The following is a 22,770-nucleotide window of genomic DNA, read 5'->3' as shown; positions in this document are numbered from 1 at the left end:
TCTGTTTTTATGCCAGTATTTGATTACAATTGCCTTATAATATACTTTAAAGTCAGGTCGTGTGATGCCTCCAGCTTTATTATTTTTGCTCAGAATTGTTTTGGCCACTTGTGGTCTTTTGTTGTTCCCTACGAACTTAAGGATTTTTTTCTATTTCTGTGAAGAGTGACATTGGAATTTTAATAGAGATTGCCTTGAATCTGTAGATTGTTTTGGGTTAATATGGACATTATAACAGTATTAACTTTTCTAATCCATGAACATGGAATATCTTGCCATTTATGTGTGTTTTCATCTATTTCTTTCATTAGTGTTTTATAGTTTTCAGTATATAAGTCTTTCACCTCCTTAGTTAAATTTACATCTAACTATTTTATTTTATCTTTTGTTGCTATTGTAAATGGGATCATTCTTAATTTTCTTTTTGGATAGCTTGTTATTAACATACAGAAATGCTACTAATTTTTATATGTTGATTTTGTATCCTGCAACTTTATGGAATTTATCAGTTCTAAGGGTTTTTGATTTTTAGGGTTTTTTATATATATAAGATCATTTCATCAGCAAATGAAGACAATTTCACTTCTTCCTTTCCTATTAAGATGGCTTTTATTTCTTTCTCTTGAATAATTGCTCTGGCTAGGACTTCGAGAACTACGTTGAAAACGAGTAGTGAAAGTGGGCATCCTTGTTATGTTTCTGATATTTGAAGAAAAGCTTTCAACTTTTCTCCATTGAGTATAATATTAGCTGTGGGCTTGTTGTATATGGATTTTATTGTGTTGAGGTACATTCTCTCATACTTACTCTTTTGAGAGCTGTTCACACCACCCCATCTCATTTTTGTAATTCTTTAGGGATAACGTGCATGCCTCATCTCTGATATACCAAGTATTTACTTAGCACTTGGAGACTCAAAAGACAATCTGATTTTCTCTTTTCTCAGGGCTACTCACTCCTCTCCTTCCCATTAAATATTTTCCATTATCACATGCAAAATCCTCTCTCTTCCCTATCAAGTTCCGCAAATACCCTGCCAGTTACAACAGTTTTGTGGCACCCATGGTACTCTTCTCTCATGGTCAAATCCTTCTTTGTAGGGGAGAGAGGGACTGTCTGGGATTCTGACCCTGGAACATTGAAGGCGGCTTGGAGTTTGAGTCATTGGATTGTGAGGCAGTATTTCCTATGTCTGAGAGGTTTCTTCCTCTGAGAGGAAAGAAGCCTGGTAGCAGCACACCAACAATGGAGACATTTTCTTCTAGTCTATGGAAATGGTTAAGAGGTAGGGAAGGCCCGGGCATGGTGGCTCACGCCTGTAATCTCAATACTTTGGGAGGCTGAGGCAGGTGGATCACCTGAGGTCAGGAGTTCGAAACCAACCTGGCCAACATGGTGAAACCTCGTTTCTACTAAAAAAACAAAAATCAGCCAGGTGTAGAGGCAGGCGCCTGTACTCGGGAGGCTGAGGCAGGAGAACCACTTGAACCCAGGAGGTAGAGGTTGCAGTAGACTCCATCTCAAAAAGAAGAAGAAGAAGAAGAGGTAAGGAAGAGCTTGGGGATTCCCCCTCAAACTACTAGAAGAGGAAATGGAAAACAGAAGGAGAAGTGGAGGGTCAAGGAGCAACCACTCCAACAACTCTCTGGATGGAGGAAGAAGAGGTGGAGAGAAGTTTTCTATGACGGACAATTTCTAGCACTAGGGATAGCCAATTTCGCTGACTGTGGATAGCTGCCTGGGGGGATGGATAAGGGGGGAAGGAGTATAGTCCCTAACTCTTTATTTTCCCAAGCTCACCTGATGAGGTATTACCCAAAGGCTATGCAGCTAAGTCCTTCCTCTAGAACAGTGGCTGCTGAACTTAAAAAAAAAAAAAAAAAAAAAAATCCATGCAAACTTTCCTCAATGGAAATATTACAAGAAACTCAATATGATAAAAAATAAACTATTCTTGTAGAAGCTGGAGGGAGTATCCCATCTCAGCACTTTGCTTAAACCCCAAGGCAATGCCTTGGAGCCTTAAGGGTTCTAGGGAGCCCCTCTGCTCGGGGATTGCAGATGGGCAAAACAATGGGGCAGCATTGGCAGGTGTAATTCCTGGACTTTCATCTCCATTTCAACTAGAATAGCTGGATTTTCACCTAGTTACATATTGGGTTTATGAAAATATTTCCTGGACGGGGAGAGGAATATTTTCCTTAAAAACACATTCCCACACCCCACTCAAAATCCTTTAAAATAGTGTTTATTAGCCGGGTGCGGTGGCTCATGCCTGTAATCCCAGCACTTTGGGAGCCCAAGGCAAGCAGATTGCTTGAGCCCAGGAGTTCAAGTCTCACCTGGGTAACATGGCAAAACGCTGTCTCTACCCAAAATACAAAATTAGCTGGGCATAGTGGTGCACTGGTGCACTTCTGTAGTCCCAGCTACTCAGGAGGCTGAGGTGGGAGGATCACTTGAGCCCGGGGGTGAAGGGGGAGTGGAGACTGCAGTGAGCCGTGATCGCACCTCTGTACTCCAGTGTGGGTGACAGAGCAAGACACTTCTCAATAAATAAATAAAATAAAATAGATAAATAAATAAATAAAATAGTGTTTATCACCTTTTGTGTAGCCTTAAAACCACAAAAGCTGCCATATGCTCCTATATGTAATCATGGCTCACTCTGGCAGAGGTCCTTAAAGTTGGGCTTTCTGCCTCCATTGAGAATCACTAACCTGGGTTTAGCTGAATGATTAGAAAGATAAAACCCAAGCCACCTCATATGAGGATAGTGCAGACTTGCTCCCCTGAAATGCTTTGTTGCAATCAATGACCATGGCCTGTGTCAAAGAGTGTTATAAAGCAGGAATATTCAGAGGGGCTATGGAAAAGATAAGGCTAAAGATGCTGTTCATTATCATCGCACAGTGTTTTCCTGAGAAAAAATGCCTCCCAGTGGTAGGAACAGCAGGGCCATTTCTCTGAGCAGCCCTGTGATTTTACAGTAGACTTTATTGTCGTCTTGGAGTTGCTGCTGGAAAGCAGAAAGCTGCATTTGTAGCCCTCCCATAGCCATGGATAGAACACTAAAGCATAGTTTGCATACTGAGCTTGTTCCTTGCTGCAACTTATTTTCCTACCCTACTTTCTTCTAACCTCATCTTCCTAACTAGTATTTTATCTTGCGACAGTGTGTACCTTTTGTAAGACGTGTGTGAGAGTTTAGTCAAGTGTACAGTCAGAAACAATACAGTCTACACAGGACAGCCCTCACTTCTGATACCACCAAATGCAAGTTCAAGGAGTTCCAAAAACTACCCTCAGTTTTAATAATTTGCTAGAAGGATTCACAGAATACAATGAAAGCTGTTATATTCATGGTTATGTCTTATTGTAGAGGAAGGACACATATTAAAATGAGCCTAGGAAAGAAGTGCACAGAGTCCAGGGAAGTACTAAGTACGTCCTTTCCCATGGGGTTAGGACAAGGTACTCTTCTGGCATCAGTGTGTAACAATACACACACAATATTTCCAACCAGGAAAACTCGCCTAAGCCTCGGAGTTTTTACTAGGACTAAATCACACACTGCCCACGTGGCTGACTGTCAGTCACCGGCCCTTCCAAAGGTCAGGCTGACACCTTTGTTCTCCAGTCCCTCTGGAGGTAGAAATGATAGTGCTTGGCATAAATCCCTCATCATAAATCACACTGTTGAACTGTCTGATGGCCAAGGCCCCTAGACAAACAAAGACACTCTTATCAGGCATGGCATTCTGGGGCCTAGAGATCGGCAGCCCACAGTGGAGGGCAAAGGCCAGACCTCTCTTTGGGAAAGGCTGATTCTTCGCTAGGCAATGAAAATTCATCTTTAGAACAAGGCAACGAGAAGGAAGGAAGTAAGGAACAAACCAACCAATCAAACCGGACTCCTCAATCCTGCCCTGCACTGACAATGACACTGCTGGAGAACAAGGTCCCTCAGGGAGAAGTCCATGGTGAAGGATTCTAGCAGGGACCCTCTGTGCTCATAACCGTTGAGCCGCTTTATAAGCTGGTACCCTGGGTTGGAGAAGGGGGGTTAAGGGTGCCACCCAGCTCTGAGTGAGGTGAGGAGAGGTATCACATAGTGTCCTCTGAGACCAAGGAAGGTACAGAGATGCTCACGCACATCAAGGCTGACTTGGACTCATTCTGTCACCTCATTTTATTGGATAAGATTCCCAGGCATAGAAGGTTAGGACGTGCAGTAGAAAGTGGGAGTCCTGGCAGCTTTGCAGGACCATTTGGTAAGGATGCAGGGTCAGGGTCACAGTTGACACCCAGGCCCTTAGAGCTACTTTTGTGAATCTTCAGGCTGCATCTGGACAAAACAGCTATTGTTTCTCCCCTGGCACTCTGAGGAGTCCTGGGGAACTCAGAGGCCTGTGACTGCCCCCCTGCCCCCACCACCAAAAACAAAAAACAAAAACAAAAAAAACTGGTCTGAAGGCCACGGAGCTCCCTCTGCAGAACAGCATACAGACCCATGTCAATGGCTTACCCCAGCAGCAAACGGGAAGCAGGAGACGTAGACAAGCCTCGGGGGAGGGTGCCCAGAGAGCTTGGAGAGTCATGAGGGCCAAGCTGAGGATTCTGGGCTCCTGTAGGTCTCCCAAGCCCACAAGCACATAAGACTCCAGCTCCTTCCACCTCTCTATTCATGCCCTGTGTGTGCTTCTAGCTCTGGCCCCCGCCTCGCCCCTCACACACACCCTACAGCCTCACTGCAGGAGAGAAGTTGCCTATGTCTTAGGCCAAGAGCTAGAAGGCTCAGTGTTGGTGAGACCACAGGAAACCAGTTCTCTGGAAGGATCCACAACTTCTGTGGTTGTGAAAAGGAGACATATCTCACTGCTTGGGCCCTGTTGCCCTTGTTTTCCTAACGCTTGAGATTCCTCTCCCTTCACACATCTGCCTCCTCCAAGCTCCCCTCACTCCATGCCAGGCTGCTGAGGGTGCAGTGATGACTAAACCATTATCCTAGCCTCCAGGGCTCAGAACCCAGTTAAAAGACAAGATGCACCAACAAGGGAGAGCTTTTGGGCTCACTCCTCTCTCTGGAGATGCTGTTCTCAGTCTTGCAGGATGGGATCCCAGCATCCTGCTCTGACTTCACTGGGAACAAGAGGGAAACAGCTCCACCATGGGGAGCTGAGTGACCCCCAGGACAGATACCCAAGATCTCTCCATTGAGGTAGAACAAGTACAGGATTGGAGGGGAGCCCCTCTGGGCCTCACAGAGGAGCTATACCACATTTTCCACAGCAGGGTCAGCAGGCCCGTGGTGCAGAGTGGAGCACAGGACGGGACACAGGAGCTGGGACACACATGGGATGGGAAGCTCAGCCTGACCACCCAGGACCCTGGCTCCCTGCTCTCCTGGGGACACTTCCCACAACTCCTCTCCTCCCAGGGGGTCCCACTGCATGATGCCCAGACCCCTGGGGGCATCGCCACTCCCTCGCTCATTTACCCTGCACTCTGACTTCCAGCTGGGGGCTCTGCTTCTGGACCTGGCCACCCTCAGGGGCCACCTCACACCAGTAAAGCCCAGAGTCTCCCTCCCTGACTCCTGGGATGCAGAGTTCTGGGTGAGGGCCCCTGACCTACAAGGTGTGGCCATCCTTGTGGAAGGAGAAGAGAAGCCTCGAGGCTGACCTCAGGGGGTGCAGCTTTGCCTGACATCTCAGGGTAACCAGGCTTCCCTCTCAGAGCTCAGGAGAGGGGGCAGCACTCAGTACAGGAGGTTGGAACCGCTCTGGGGAGATGCAGGCCCAGGGCTCAGGAGGGGAGTCCTGGTGGATAAAGCCCCAGGAGGCTGAGGCCTGAGCTTGTACTCATCCCGGGCTGCAGCCTGGGAACCCTGATGGGAGGCAGTTTCATCACCAAGACCTGTCCTCTTGTCCTCACCCACAATCTCAGAACACAGCCAGGCCCTGAACAAGCTCTGAACACAGCCAGACTCCCACACAGCCTGGACTGGTCCAGGCTCTTCCCAGTGCCCCCCTCCCAGGAATCTCCCCCCTCCTTCCCCTGGCTCCATGTGTGCCCCATGGTGGGGAGAGGGGGGTATTGAGACAACATCTTGGGAAACCTCGGGGCCCCACACATTGGCCCAGCATAAGGGGCAGCCAGAGACAGGGGTCCTGTCCAGAGAGCTACTGATCTCTGGAGACGGGACCCCTGAGAGGCACCTCCTGCCCCACAAACTCCCAAGCTGGTGACTTACCTTGGACTTGAACCATGGCAGTCTCTGAAGTTTGTGTGAATGTCTGTGGAATGTACATCACCAGCCCAGTACAGCTGTACTGGCCATGGCTCTGCACTGTTGCTCCTCTCACAGACAGAGTCTGGTTTTCCTTAGAGAAATGAAGGAATTTTCCATCTCTGTAGAACTTCACCTGAGACAGTGGTGTATTCTTCCATCCCTGACATCGCAGAGTCAGGGCATCTCCTTCAAACACAGAGTTTGGCCAGGCTTGGAGGTACAGCCAGGCTGTGAGACAGAGGAACAGGGCAGCCCTGGAGCTGCAGGTCCCATCAGTCACTTCTCTCCCTTTGTCCTCCAGCCTAAGGCCTCTGCTGGGGATGGAGGCCCTTGGATGGTACTGGTGCAGTGTCACTGTCTCCAGTCCTTCATGCTGACCAGAGAAGGGCAGGACCTGGACTTCCTTTCCTCCCTCTCCTCCCTTTCCTTCTCTCCTTCCTCTTCTCTTCCCATCTGCCTCTATCCTTTCCCTTTTCTTCTCCCTTTTTCTCTCTCCCTGATCCTACCATATATTGGGTTTTCTTCCCCATTGATATGTTTGGTTCCAGCTGGAATCATCCCAATTATATAGCTATCTTATTCCTCCCGAACAGATTCCAATTTCTCCACACTTCACATGCTGCCCCAGTCCAGGCTGACCCAATAGTCCCCACCTCCAGTGACAGCTCCAGGTCCGGACCTTTGAGAATCCAGGGATTGAAGGAGCCTGATCTGGCTCGCTCCTACCTTCCTCCTTAAAGGCTCCCGGAGGTCCAGACTCCATCGATGCCCCACACCAATACCGATCCCCAGTAGGGGATTCAGTTTCCACCCCAGCCATGCAGAGGCCCTGTCCTGTCTGTTCTCATCCTGAACTTACGTTCTCTGTCCTGATTGGGCAGGACAAGGGTCTCTCCCCAGGTAAGGAATCTCCCACAGGTCAGGTAGCCTCAAGAGCCAACAGCCATCACTGGGAGTCAGGCCTGAGGATCATGATGAAGGATGGCAGAAATGGGGTTCATGGAAGAGTTCCCTTCTCATTCCCATTATGAGCAAGAAGAACACAGATGTAATCAGCCTCTTCCTGGACCATAGGCACCTTCCATCACTCCTGGAACTTATGAGGCTCACAAGGTCCCTGAGCATAGGCCTGGGTGTTCAAACCTGGTTTCTCTATTACCACCAACCACAGAGCACTTGGGTTTCCAAGTGTGGTCTGAACTCCTTCCCCAAGCAGTAACATAGATAACTCCCTGGGAGTCTCAATACTCATATGTATGTCAGAGATTTCATCTCTTTAACAAAGGTACTGATTCAATGGAAGGCAGAGAAGCAGGATTTATTTGTTATTCATTCATTGACTTATTCATTCATCAATCCTTTATTGAGCACCTCTATATGCCAGGCCCTCAGGTATATGCTAGTTCACAGTGTAGAAAGCAAAAAAAAGAGACAAAGTGTGACAAGTGTGACAGAGGGGGCACAGAGAGGAACTGCTTAGTTCTACCTGGGGAGGACACCCAAAGAGGTGAGGTTGCCTTTACCTCATCTTGCAAGATAAGTATTCAGTATAAGGGAGATGTAGGGAGAGGCTGTTTCAAGATGTAGCCACATGAGCGAGGACACAGCTAGGAGTAGTCTGGGAATTGGTGGAATGTGGCATGGCTGGAGAGGCAGGCTGTGAAGAGGGTGTGCTAAGAAATAAGCCCGGGGAGGCAGTAATCAGATGAACTCAAATTACACCAGAGCAGTGGGAAAGGAAAGGAGGGATCTGAAATTGGGAGTAATTGAATAAAACTTGCATTCGAGATCTGATGGCTGCCAAGTAAAGAATGATCAGAACGGGGTGAGAAAAAGACTGAGCCTATTGCAATTGCCTGGGCAACAGAGAGAGGTGTCAGCTGAAACAATGGCAGTGAGGTGAAAAGGAGGGCATAGATCTGAGTGACACTAAGGAGGTAGAATCTATAAGACTTGATGATACAGACTTGAAGATCTGATGAGAGTGAGGGGCAAAAGAGAAGGAGGAATTCAGGATAATAGGAAATTGAGGACAAGACACTGATCTGTAGGAAAATGTAAGTTAAAATGTGTCCATCTTCAGATGACACGTTCTTGGCATGGCCAGGTGGAGATATCCTTCAGTTAAAGTCTATATGTAACTTCAGGATCAGTTCTGGGCTGGAGATAGAGACTTGGGAGTCATTTACATTTGGTGGTGCTTGAAGCCAGCTGTGTGGATGGAGCACTCCAGAACTCAAGGAAGGAGTACAGATTGTAGTGTGTGTGTGTGTGTGTGTGTGTGTGTAAGTTGTTTTTACCCTGTTGCTTTTTATATATAAAGAATATCTATATAATATATATGGCTTAAAATAGCACAAGGGTAAAAACAACTAAGATGGTTATTAATAAGGAATTTGTTAAATAAATTATGGTCCAGCCATATAATGAAATATAACATAGCCATGAGAAAGAACAAGGTAGATCCATAAATACCTATATGGAATGAGGCCAAGATAAAGTGTTAGTGAAAAACACTAAAAGCAACGTGTGAGGCCATGTGTAGAGTGCACCTCCATTTGTATATAAAAAGAAACATGCATACATATTCACACACATATGTATGCTTGCATATGCATATAAAATGTTTAGAATATAAGGGAAGACTGGGTAACCAACTCATGGGCTAGTGTGAGGGAGAAATAATTTTCACAATGTGCTTCTTGGTTCTTTTTTAAAAAACTTAATGCTTTTACTATATTCACATATATGTTTCAATTAAAAAGCTAGATTAAATAAAATATTCCAATCTTCTTTATTTCCCCATATAGCTTTCAATAAACCTCTCTTTCTTGACGCTACCTGAGAATGGATCCATTCCTTGCAACTGAAGATTCTAAGGAACTGGGTTTCTCAGCATACAATGGGAATGGTTGGGAGGAGGTAAAGAGTAGAAGACAGTATCAAGAATCCAGAGCCAAGCACCCATAGTCCTATTTGGATTCCTTGAGCCCAGGAGTTTGAGTCCAACCTGGACAACATATTGAGACCCCCATCTCTCTAAAAAAAGAGAAAGAAAGGAAGAAAGAAAAAAAGATAAAGAGAGAAAGAAAGAAAGAAAGAAACAAACAAACAAACAAACAAACAAAGAGAAAGAAAGAAAGAGAAAGAAGGAAAAGAAAAGAAGATTGTAGCTAGGGGAAGAGTAGGTGAAAAGATGAACAACGTGACCAGGAAGATTTCCTAATCTCACCAGAGCCTGGCTCTAGCTTAAGGTAGGTAGATGGACAAGTGTAGCTACCTGGGTCACAGATGCTAAGATGACATCCAGACAGGTCAGGAATTAAGAAGAAAGGCAGATGAGGAAGGATAAACTGTATCTTATAAGACAGATTCCTGGCACTCTTTTCTTTTTTAAGTTTCCTTTTTGCTTTCCCTAGTCCTGCATTTTTGTTGAAGGCAGAAGATTAGAGAGAGACAGAGAATGGCTGAGTTGATATCCTTGTAGTTACAGTCTGAGTTCCCAGGTAGTACTGGAAGACGTGAGGTTAGCAGATGTAGTCTTTACTTCAGGAGAAAAAGAAGAGTTTTCTGCTAGAAGTTGGTTCTTGTCTCTTTTCTACCCTCCTCCCACACCATCTCCCCAGTTATAGGAAAGATTAGTCATGTCCCTGCAGGATTAGCTCTCTATAGGGCCAGTGACAGCATCCTTCAGCTACTGCTGGTAGGGCTAGAACTTCACTCAGTAGAGAAGCCTGGTGTAAATGGAAGAAAATGACCAAAGAAAAGCGGAATGTGACCAGGCATAGATATTTGCCACCAGGAACTGGGGAGGGAGAGGACCCTGAGTCTTTCTCGCCTAGACCCAGACCACAGCCCTGTGCAGACAGGCACAGAAGCCTGAGCTCAGTAAGATGGAGCCAGCCATCTACACCTCAGCCAGACAGCTGTCCCTTCAGACAGACATTTCCAAACAACCCGAATGATCAGAATGGGACATGAACATAGGCGTACTCATGGAGACATGCAGGAACATGAGATCAAAGGCTCGCCAAACTTTCCATCACAGGGACCTGCCATGGGGAAAAGGGAGAGGGTGAGATTAGATAATAAGGACCTCCTGACAGAAAGAGTGGTTAGAAGTGGGACTGGTGCATACAGTAGGATCTGTGGCCTTTCTTCCTCCCTCTTCCTACACAGATTTAAAAACTGCCAGCCCCCACCACTGCCCCACCCCACCAAGTCATAGTTCCTATCAAGTTCCATAGGAACATTTCTGCACTGCATCCTGGCCATCCTGGCTTTAGGGTCTCCACAGAGTGAGCCCATGTCATACCCCTCCCCACTTCAGGAGGAACAAGACAAAAGGGCCAGGTGAGACCTCAGTGACAACCACTTCATCCTCCAAGAAGAAGCAGGCAGGACAAGACTTAGGGGTGGGAGAGGTAGGCAGGGGTGGGGAACTTCATAAAGGAGACCTTGACTTTGGGGTTGTTAGGAAAAGGATGGCTTTAGACAGGACTCCAGATCTGATGAGGTGGGTCTCAGGCACATAGGAAGATTTCCTAATATCTCCAGAACCTGGCTCTACCTTAAGGTAGGTAGATGGACAAATGTAGCCACCTGGGTCACAGATGCTAAGATGGCATCCAGACAGGCCAGCAACTAAGAAGGGAGACAGATGAGGATGCATAAACTGTATCTTATAAGACAGATTCCTGGCACTCTTTTCTTATTTAAATTTCCCTTTTGTTTTCCCTAGTCTTTAATAAAAACTTGACTGAAGGTACCAAGCTGTGCTGAAGTGGAAGCAAAGTTCTCCAAACTCCAGCATGGTAGACATCAGTGGTGGTAACCAAGGACAGACCCCAAGGCAAGGTGAACCTCAAAAATGGAACCTCAAGTCTATGCAGTCCAGCTGCCCTCCCCACCAGAAAGTCCTTGTTCCAACCCAACATCGGTTCCTCTGAGTTTGGTTACTAGAAATGAAGGAAGAATTTCCTTGTAAAAATATAGACAGAGCAGTCCCTGGCTTTCTCCTCTTGCAGGAAGGAGGGATTCTCCCATTCCATACCATCTTTCCCCCACACTGGCCCCAGAAATACTTAATTCGACTATGTGAAAATAAAGATTGTTTTTTGTTTGAGGGCATAGGGATCCATTTATCCTTATTCTTTATGAGGCACTAAATTAGCTTTGTATGTTATTAAATGTGTCTCATCAACGCTGTCGGCATTGTTTCATTTTAACTTCTATTTGGTGATGTTCAGTTTTCTGAATGTGTGGATCACTTAGCATGAGCAGAAAACCCTGCAAAAGTGGTGGAGGTAAGGAAAGGTTGTAATAATGGTTACAAAGCAGGAGGAGCATAAGGCTACCTAGGTGGTACGGTTTGAGTTGTTTTGGGAAAGCCCTTCTTAATCACCTCTCTCTAGGACACCACCCCAACACACATGAAATTCCGCTGATGTCTTTTTGGTTGCCACTATGTTCCCGAAGTTCTTTTAATATGCAAACACTGGTAGGAAAATAAGAAGAAATCACATCATATCTCTGTTTAGAAACTGGTCTAAGATGTTTATAAATGTTCAGAAAAAAATGTAAATCTCCTTGGGTAAGCAGGCTTAGATGAAACTATGAGCTCATGTTGGCAAATGTGCAAGCTTTAGCATTTAAGCCAAGTGCTTTAAATCAATCTGAGCTTCAAAAGGCAATAGTTAAAAGTCAAAGTATGGTAGACAAAAAAATATTTTCTTGACTGGAAGAGATCTTCACGAGACTCTTTACCATGAATGACCTAGAGAAAATAACGTAAGGCAATCTTTTTTTTTTTTTTTTACTTTAATTCAACTCAGCAAAGATGTATTTAATTCTACTATATGTAAGGCACTGTGGTAAGTAAAACTGAAGACACAGAGTTGCATAAAACAGTCTGTCCCCAGACAGTATAGCCATGCAGGACAAAATATGTATGGAGACACAAAGCAAAGTGTCAGGTTGCTGTGAGAGTTCAAAGAAGGGAGATAGCCCATCTTGTTGGAGGTCTCACCAATAGCATTGAGAAGGGATTTGGAGGCAGCCATAAATTAATAAACCGTACATGAAGGAACTGGCTCAGAGATTGAAAATCACAGGACGTTTTAGGAAACTTTGGGTGGTCAGGTCTGGATGGAGCACAGAAAATCGGAGTGGGGAGTTAGAGGAAAATTAGGGTGGGGGAGAAGATTGAGATGCTCTGAGCAAAACCAAGGCAAAGGAAGTTTAAGGCCAATCAGCAACGTGTGTCTTCCATCCTTTTCCTTTTCATCTGCTGTGGAGGGTTCATCCCTCTCCAGCCAACAGAACAATGATTCTGAACGCACTCCCAGGAGGGATTTCTGGGCTGCAGGCACCTCCCCACGGTGGGCTGTGCCCTTGGACCTGCTCCTGTCAGGGGGACTCGCCTTCTCATCTGGCTCGGTGCCCATCCTCCTGAGACCCCTCTTCCCAGCCTCTTCCCCTCTGCCACATCCCCCGACGCCCTCCACCAGCCTTGTACTTTTCATTCCTTTACCTCATGGCTGAAAGTGACTGGTGGTAGAAAGACACCCAACCTCACTGCCCAAGTGCCCACCCACTTCCTTCACTGATGGGCAACAGAGATCCCTGAGGAGCAAGGGCTAAAGTGGATTTAATTTCACCTCACATCAGAGCTCAGCCCTATTTAATGCTTATTGTTCACTCTATTTTTTTTTTCAGATGGAGTTTCAATCTTGTTGCCCAGGCTGGAATGTAATGGTGCGATCTTAGTTCACCGCAACCTCTGCCTCCCAGGTTCAAGTGATTCTCCTGCCTCAGCCTGCTGAGTAGCTGGGATTACAGGCATGCGCCACCACGCCCGGCTAATTTTATATTGTTAGTAGAGATGGGGTTTCTCCATGTTGGTCAGGCTGGTCTCGGACTCCCAACCTCAGACGATCCACCCGCCTCGGCCTCCCCAAGTGCTGGGATTATAGGCGTGAGCCACCACGCCCAGCCTTACTACTGTTCACTCTCTAATGCTTTCCACGCTCTCTTCCATCACTCTCTGCATGTTGGCGTCTCTTGGACCCACCTGACTTTCTTTGTGTGACACACAGAAGCAGAACTCACAGGAGGGAGAAGCCTGCATACACTAAGGGACCAGGGCTCTCGATGTGTGAAAGGGCAGTGGAAGCAGCACATCTCTTACCTTCTGTGATGGGCTGAATTGTGCCCCCAAAATTCCTATGTTGCAGCCCTGACCCCCGTATCTCGGAATATGATTGTATTTGGAGACAGGGTATTTTAAAGAGTAATCAATTTAAAATAAGGCCATTAGGGTGGGCCCTAATCCATTCTGATTGGTGTCCTTATAAGAAAAGGAAACCAGGACACAGATGCACATAGAGGGAAGACTGTGAGGAGACACAAGGAGAAGACAGCCATCTGCAAGCCAAGGAGGGAGGCCTCAGAAAAAACCAACCCTGCTGACCTTTGACTTTAGACTTCCAGCCTCCAGATATATGAGGAAATTAATTTCTGTTGTTTAAGCCACCTGGTCTGTGCCATGTGTTACAGCAGCCTGAGCTGACTTCTGCATCTTCCAAGCCTGTGATGTCCTCAAGAAAAGTGGAGGACAACTTCTGGCCCCAACCAAGAAAGGAGCGAGGGCAGCAACCTCACAAGCCAGAGGGGAAACAGCCTTCCCAGACCAGGAGGTGCTGGCAAACAAGGCAAGCTCCTCTTTCCCATCTGCTTTCCATTCTCCCGTGACTGCCTTAGAGCAGACTGTGCTGCCGCAGGCATCTCTGTGCTGGCAGGGAGTGTGCTCAGGTCTCCCTTCAAGAGAACCTGGTGCAAGAAGCCTCCAGCCTCCTGCTGCTACATTTTGGATGTGTTGGGTGTTCACACCGCCCCATGCTGCTCCCAGCCAATGACTGAGCACAGAAGGTGCCAGAAACAGGGCTAGAAACAGGCCACTGTGCCTGATGTGAGGCCTCGCTAAGAGGCGAGCTCTGTTCTGGGACGCTAAGCCTGGTGGGGACGTCCTGGAGCTGCACCACAGTTTGAGGATCATCCTACCCGATCCTCTTCCCAGCCTGCTCTCCCTTCCCAGGTGTCTGACCTGCACTGCAGTCTGAAGTCTCTCCTGACCACTCCTGCTGCCCGCTCTTCATCCTTCACAGGTGTGGTGTTTCCCACAATGCCTCTGCAGGTCTAATCTTGTCTTGGCCTCTGCTTCTCTTAACAGATCTGGCTGCCCCTAGTTGTCCTTCCTTCAATTCATCCTCCACACTGTTAGAGTCCTCCTTCTTCTAAAGTCCAGATCTGATCTTGTCACATTCTGCTTCCATTCTTTCCAAGATGCCCGTTTACTTACAAGATAAATTAGAAGCTTAAGTCTCTTGAGACTCAGCCTGTGCTGAACTGTCCACTCTCTTACTCCCTACCCAAGGCCCCATCTTGACAGCCACATGGAACTATCTACACTCTTCTAAACGTCAATGCCACTTCACATCAAGGCCTGTGGCCATATAACTCCTCCTTTCTGGAACATCTTTCTCCATTCTCATCACCCCTTCCTGCCACACACTCACTCACTCATACACACACACTTCTCCCAGTGATCTTTGAATTCCTATTAAGATCCACGCAAATGTTCCCTTCTCGATAGAGGTTTCCTGGACACACCCAAGCAGAGGAAATCATGCCTCTCTTTGTGTTATTTTTAGCACTTACTAATATCTTTTATGACATTTATCAAACTGTCCCACAATTCTTTGTCTTTTAGGGAAGCCTTTAGGGTAGGCATAAAGTCATTTCTGTGTCTCCAACACTAGCATAGTACATCATGTAATGTTAAGTATGTCTATATGGGTACATGTGCATACACACACACATATGCATACACACAGGAAACATAACGACATGGCCGGGCGCGGTGGCTCACGCCTGTAATCCCAGCACTCTGGGAGGCGGAGGTGGGCAGATCACGAGGTCAAGAGATGGAGACCATCCTGGACAACAAGGTGAAACCCCATCTCTACTACAAATACAAAAATTAGCCACGTGTGGTGGCACATGCCTGTAGTCCCAACTACTTGGGAGGCTGAGGCAGGAGAATCGCTTGAACCCAGCAGGCAGAGGTTGCAGTGAGCCGAGATTGCACCACTGCACTCCAGCCTGGTGACAGAGTGAGACTCCATCTCAAAAAAATAAATAAATAAATAAAAAATAACAACATTAGAGTTTCTGGCTTATGTCCCAATATCTTGGCCATTCATTAGCACCCCGGTTAGGCTCCTCTCTTATCAACTTACCCTCATGACCAGCTTCTGCCTCCTGTTCCCATCAGAGGAGGTTTAAGGCCAATTAGCAACATGTGTCTTTCATCCTTTTTCTTTTCTTCTACTGTGGAGGTTCATCACAGTACTTCTATCAGTTCACCAGATGAAAGAGGCATCCATCTGTGCCTCTTCATCTGTTGGTTGGAATGCAGCACATATGATAAGTGGGTATTGAGTGGCCCTGGACTGGAGTCACAATCACTGATTATGTGCTGGAAGTCAGAGGGGGACAGGGAAAGTCCCCCCTTTCCTAGGAAAAGGGTCCTCAAGTTGTCAAGAAAAGCAAGAGATCAAATTCCCCCAAGAAGTGGATTTCTGACCACTCCTTGGTTTGTTTTTTGTTTTTTGTTTTTTTGGTTTTTCTGTTTTTGTTTTTGTTTTTGTTTTGCTTGAGTTAATTTAAGTTAGTTTCTATTACTTGCAACTAAAAAGTTTTAATGAATTCACTTGAAACACTATTGCTAGGAAGGAAATAACTTGCTTGAGAGGTCAAGCTTAGGTTGAAAGTCAACATTGGCCAAGGCACTTAGAGAGCAATTAATCCTCGTGGCAGGGCAGAGATGGGGTGGAGGGGATAGATGATCTCTAAGGTCCTTTCTAAGAGGATAAGAGTGCTTTCCCTGATCAATGGTTCTGGCTAGTCTACTCTCTCCCTTCAAAATGCGAAGCAAAAGGCAGGGAGAAGGTCTCCTTGCAGATCTTCAGCTCTCTCAGGGAAAGAGACCCACGTCACTCCCAGCAGAGTCCTGCATGGCAGCAAGGGGCCAGGGCGGGAGAAGAACAAAAGACGCCTGGAGAAGAAAGGCAGTGCCTCTCCCTGCAGCAGCCAGGGCTGCAGATATGATGGAGCAGGGGAGATGGTCTCTTCTAGAGCAGTATGAGCCAAGTTACACAGATGATGTAAGGAGGAAGTAGAGAAACTGCAGTCTCAGCTCAGAGTTTTCCTTACATGCTTGTGAAAATAAAGTCACCCTCTGTTGCAGGCTGAATAATGGCCCCCAAGATGTCCACATTCTAATCCCTGGCACCTGTCCATGTTTTATTACATGGCAAAAGAGACTTTGTAGATGTGATTGAATTAAGGCTCTTGAGATTGGGAGATTATCCTGGATTATCAGAGTAGGCTTGATGTAATCACAAGAGTTCTTCTAAGAGAAAAGTAGGATGCAGCCCCATGATGACAGAAGCAGAGAGGAAAGCAGAGCTGGAGACAGAAGACGCTATGCTATTGGCTTCCTAAAGACAGAGGAAAGGGCCACAAACCAAAGAATACACTTGTATTCTTCAGTAAATAGCAGCTGCCTTGGAGTATTGCTTGTTATTAAATGATTCAATACATGTAATAGTAATTGTTCAATAAATGTTTGCTATTATACCCTTGGATCTCTTAGAGCTGCACTGTCCAATATGGTAGCCACAAGCCACATGTGACCATTCGACACAGGTGTGGCTTTTCTGAATTGAGTGAGGTATGCTGTATGTGTAAAATAACACACCAAAATTCAGATACTGAGTATACAACAAAGAATGTAAAATAGCTCAGTAATCTTAATATTAATTATTTGTTGAAATAACATTTTTAACACATCCAATTAAATAAAATATATTAAAATTAAATTTCACCTTTTTTTTAGTGTAGCTACTAGAAACTTTAAAATTCCGTATGTTGCTCACATTATATTTCTTTCAGACAGTGCTCTTTTTAGTCTCTGACCCGTTGCTGAATAGAACAGTCTAGAAGCAAGCCCTACACATTTAGGGAAAGTGGTGTCATACATTGACTTCTTTACAGTCACCCCTGGTACTCATCTGCTCCCTGGGCTCTGAATTTCTACAATGCTGACTGAGGAACATCCCCGAGCACACCATTAATTCTGGACTGACAGGTACAACTAAACCAAGAGAGTGAATTCAGTTGGCCTCAGAGACAACACAGGCCCCTGCACCAGGACAGAAGGAAGTAATTGCTCCTTTCTCTTTTAAATGTCCAATGAGTTCAGAGCACCACACCCCCACACAGTGCCTCAGTGGGCACCTGTACACTCCATGCGGTGGCTATTCCTTTAATCCCTACCGTCTGCTCCAAAATGTTTACCCAACAGTTTGCCATGGTGCTTGAACTTCTACCATTTGGGTGCCTCTTTGGAACAGGAAATTTAACTCTGTCTGGTGACCGTGCACAGGATTTATAGCTGTTGAACCTCAGGAGCCATCAGGAACTGAGCTTGCTTTCTTTCCTTCTCTGACCCTGCCCATTCACCCTCTGTCCAAGAGTGGCCCTAAACCAGAAGAAACCTCCCAACTCCCTTCTCCTGTTAGTCCCTAAAGACCGCACACATGGTCCGCTTCCTTGTGAAAGGCTCCACTGCCAATTACTGCAGTGATACTGATGACAAAGGATGGCAACAATAACAAAGCTAGGCAAGCTTCAAGGGCTCTAGAATCTTACTCAGGTATATCAGCCACAGGCCCGGGTCTATGGGGACTGAAAGGGACTTTGGCCACTGCCGTTATTCTCGAGAGTGGAGCTCACCACCCAGTGCCTGAAAGTAAAGGAGATGTGGGCTCAGCCCATTCTCCACTTTGTAGGCCTGAAGATGCAGCAGAGGCAGAAGAACAGGTGCTGCCCTCAGGGACAAGTGTGCAATTTCTACCTAAGAGGCCTCTAGGCTGGGTGATGTGCATTTCACAGGTTCTTGGCCTCTACCTCTTGATGTTCCTCACAATGTCCACTAAAAACTGTGTTTCTAATTAAAAATATAATTACCATAAGATCCAGCAATTTCGTTATTGAGTATATACCCAAGAGAATTGAAATCAGGGACACAGACAGATATTTGTACACCCATGTGTCATAGCAGCATTATTCAAAACAGCCAAAAGGTAGACACAACCCAGTGTCCTTTGACAGACGGATAAACAGGATGTGGTATATACATACAATTGAATATTATTCAGCCTTAAAGAGGAAGGAAATTCTGATAAATACTACAACAAGGATGGACCTTGAAGACCCAATGCTAAGCAAAAAAGCCAGACACAAAAGGATAAATATTGTATCACTCCATTTATATGAGGTACCTCGACTAGTCAATTTCACAAAGACAGAAAGTAGGTTAAGGTTGCCAGGAGCTGGGCAAGGGGTCACTGGGGACCAATTTTTTGATGGGTACAGAGTTTAAAGGGCAAGATAAAAAGAGTTCTGGAGATGGACGGTGGTGATGGTTGCACAATTACGTGAATGTACTCAATGCCACTGAAATGTACACTTAAAAATGTACATTGTAAATGGTAAATTCTGTTATGCGTATTTTATCACTTTTTTAAAAGTACCTCTAATTTTTTTAAAATCTGTTCTTATAACATTTCTAACCAGAGCCAGGTTGCAATCAAATATGTTTTCAAGTATACCAATTTGAGAAAACTCATTCCCCACTCCTCACATTCCCTAGTGGAAGAACCTCCACCAAGGAAACCCCCCACCCCCACCAACCTCTCTCAGTTCTAGGCACTCCTCCCCAAGGGTGGGCTTCATTCAGATGTATCTTTGTCTCTCCTTAGAATCTCCTGGCCACCTGGGAGGTGCATATTTATCTGATCTCAGGGGCCTGGATGCTTCCACCCAGAACCCACAGGGGAGGCCTGCACTTTGGCAATAAGTTTACATCAGGGGCTGTTAGCAACACAAGCACATTTGGGTGCATGCCTGACATCAGATTCTGTTAGTAATAAAGCTGATAGTTTTATTACCATCTTCTTGACTACTGAGAATAAGGAGATGAGATCACGTTTATCAGGACCTATGAACTTGGAGAAAAGTCTTTAACCGCCAAGTTAAGTTCCCCTCTAATTCTCTTTATCAAGAACTTTGATTCAGAACCAGGCAAGAAAGAAAAAAGGTCTTATTCATTGATTCCCTAAAATCCAAGCATGACCAGTGTTAGACCAGAAAATGAAGTCCAGGGTTTTCTGCTGGACCTAAGTTTCAGCAGGCTTGTCTAAGGAAGGTGGTTACTAAATGCTGGTTATTAAGCTATTGTCTCTAGGATCTAAATCTACCCTTTTGTGTTTGTTTCGTGATGCTAGATCCAGGACTCTAGTAAGCATATTTCTCCATTGCCAGCTTGCTCACTGTTGGGTTCCTCTGACAGGGATGTTGGAGAGAGACTGGAAGGCAAGAGAAGGAAGAACTGTCCTTCCTATCAGCTGGCTACTCCTGGCAATAGGCCCAGGAATGGCGCTTCATCCCAGCAGCAGGTTGTGCCAGTCACCAGCTTCTTTTAGTGCCCTCAAAACAAGCCTCATGACACCTCCTCAGAAGGACCGTGTGAATGAAGCAGCGCCCACTCTACAGAGATCTGAGCTCTGCAGGGCCCCTCCACGATAAACAGAATCAGTCAGAGGGGGACTTAACTCACTGGCTAAGGACTTTTCTCCAAGTTTGGAGGTCCTGATAACCCTGACTTCATTAACCCTTTACTGCCCCAGCCAGTGGGGTGGGAGGGAGAGATTGTTTCCTGCCCTTTTTTCTTTGTTATATCACTGTTGTCTTGTTTTGCTTTTTTTTAGTCCACCAATAACTATTTAATTTCCTATATTAAACATTTCCTGTTAAAATATCTGTGTGGTTGCTGTTTTTCTGACTGGGCCCTGAGTACTATCTGGGGTTGAGGTCCGTGGCAGACAGCCCTTAGGGTGACCCTCATGACTCCTGTCTCTGGTGTCCATGGCCTGTATAATCTCTTCCTTTTGAGTGGAGGTGAGACGTGTTGACGTGGGTCTACCCATAGAATGTGGCAAAGGTGAAAGGACTTTGCAGATGGAGTTAAGGTCCCAAAGCAGTTAACTTTAAGTTAACAAAAAGGGAGGTGATCTGGAACGAGCCTGACTTAATCAGGCTCGTGAAGGACCTTGAAAGAGGAACCTGGCCCTCCCTGAGACTGAAGAGATTCTCCTTGCTGAAGTAGCAGCCATTCTGAGGAAGCCTCCATGGCAAAGAACTGAGAATGGCCCCCAAGACCCGAGGAAGCCTCCAGCTGACAGCAAGCAAAACCCCAGGCTCTCGGCCATACCACCACAATAAAATAAATTTGGCCAACAACCTGAATGAGGTAGGAAGCAGATTTTCCCCCAGCAGAGCCTCCAGATGAAAACTTTGGCTGAAGTTTCAGTCCAGCTGAAGCCTCGACTGCAGTCTCGTGAGAGTCTGAGCAGAGGACTCAGGTAGACCACACCTAGACTCCTGACCCACGGAAGCCAAGTTGATAAATGTGTGCATTGTTGGGAGCTGCTCAATGTGTTGGTGATCTGCTATGCAGCAATAGAAACTAATACAACATCTAAAGACTTCATATGAGGCAAACTAAACACTGTTCAAAGTACCCATGAAAATCCCAGAAGAGCTGACACCAACAGCCCAACACAGCCAGGTTTTTTCTTCCAGATTGGGACTTACAGTACCAATCGAAGAAGGTGGCTTTCATTTAGGGACCATGTGGTTCAAAACTACAAGTGTTTTTAAACATTAGAATCACACTCAGCATACTAAGATATCACACAAGATAACTGAGATTTAGGGAAAGCAGATTTGCCTCTCCTTCTCACTCACATTCTGTGGTGTATATTCATTGAATGGAATAGCAGGTGGAGATTCTCTTACTATTTAAAGTGTTCTCTTGCTCACCGGGCACACTGGCACATGCCTGTAATCCCAGCCCTTTGGGAGGCCAAGGTGGACCTCCCACTTGAGGTCAGGAGTTTGAGACCAGCCTGGCCAACATGGTGAAACCCCATCTCTACTAAAAATACAAAAATTAGCCAGATATGGTGGCACATGCCTGTAATCCCAGCTACTTGGGAGGCTGAGGCAGGAAAGTCACTTGAACCTGGGAGGCAGAGGTTGCAGTGAGCCAACATTGTGCCACTGCACTCCAGCCTGGGCGATAGAGACTCCATCTCAAAAAAAAAAAAGATTAATAATAATAATAGTAAGTGTTCCCTTGCTCAATATGTAGTTGGGTTTGCTTAAGTTAAACAAGCATATAATGTAATTCCTTATTTGAGATTTTGTGTTTGCATTTTTAAATTAATAAGACATTTGTAATAAATTTTGGAGAAGCTTCTTTTATACTTTAAGACATCTAGTTTAGCCAAGACCATATTGAACCTGCCCATAGTCCATTGACAAGAGAAATGAAAATCCTCTTTCAGGAGGTAGCTGCAAAAGAATATAAATGCTTCTTTTTGTTGCCATGTGTAAAACATGGCAACAAAAGGACTCAAGACAGATCTTCTATCTCCATCCACCCCAGAAAGAATAATTCATAATGAGTGAAAAACAGCAAAATTGTGTCACTAAAATAACCTGAGACTTGGAATTAGGCAAAAGAAAATTCTAAGTGTTCTTTCAGTGCAGTACGGGGCATGATTTCTATGGACTAGGTTATTTTACAATACTGTAGGAATACACCAGGCACAGTGGTTCATGCTTGTAATCCCAGAAATTTGGGATCCTGAGGCAGGAGGATCCCTTGATCCCAGGAAGGACCAACCTGGGCAACACAGTGAGACTCTGAGAGACAAGTGCTGGACACAGGGGCAGGCCACATGGGATGGTCTGGACAGGCTCTGCAGCACAGCAGCCTTCATGAGAAACAGGCAGAAGGGCCCAGGCATGAGACGCTACTGCAAACAAAAAGCAGCAGCAGCTATAAAGGGCCTTGTTCCCAAGCAACATGGATCATCTCTGAACTGGTCTGGTCCAATCCCTATAGTCTAACTAGCAAATATATTTTTTAAAATATTAGCCAACACACACACTAAAAACAGATTTTCATCTTTGCCAAGTGTGTGTTTTTTTCCTACACCAACCTATTATCCAATTCTCCTACAACAACTGAGCATCCTATAATTCAGTTCAACTCTGAGACTCAGTGGTGGGCAGACTCCACAGGCTTAAGGGCACAGTCCCATAGGATTGCCCTCACTTCAGATGCTAGTCACAAGCATCAGATCCCCAGGCTACCCACATTTGCATCTGACTTGGCTACAAAGTCAGGCTTCCCACACCCCACCCCTTGCCAGGGTTCAATAATTTGCTAGAATGACTCATAGAACTCAGGGGCCACTTTACTTACATTTACCGATTTA

General features: G+C 45.7%; 1 pseudogene; it reads right to left on the bottom strand.

Moving 5' to 3' along the window:
- Positions 1-5,032: 5,032 nt before the first annotated feature.
- On the bottom strand, positions 5,033-15,783 carry LOC100937399 (Fc receptor-like protein 6; annotated as a pseudogene).
- Positions 15,784-22,770: the final 6,987 nt, after the last annotated feature.

The sequence above is a fragment of the Pongo abelii genome, chromosome 1 (genome assembly GCF_028885655.2).
Source record: "Pongo abelii isolate AG06213 chromosome 1, NHGRI_mPonAbe1-v2.0_pri, whole genome shotgun sequence".
NCBI lineage: Eukaryota > Metazoa > Chordata > Mammalia > Primates > Hominidae > Pongo > Pongo abelii.
Note: the sequence above shows the minus strand (reverse complement) of the source record. Positions and strands in the feature narration are given on the sequence as shown.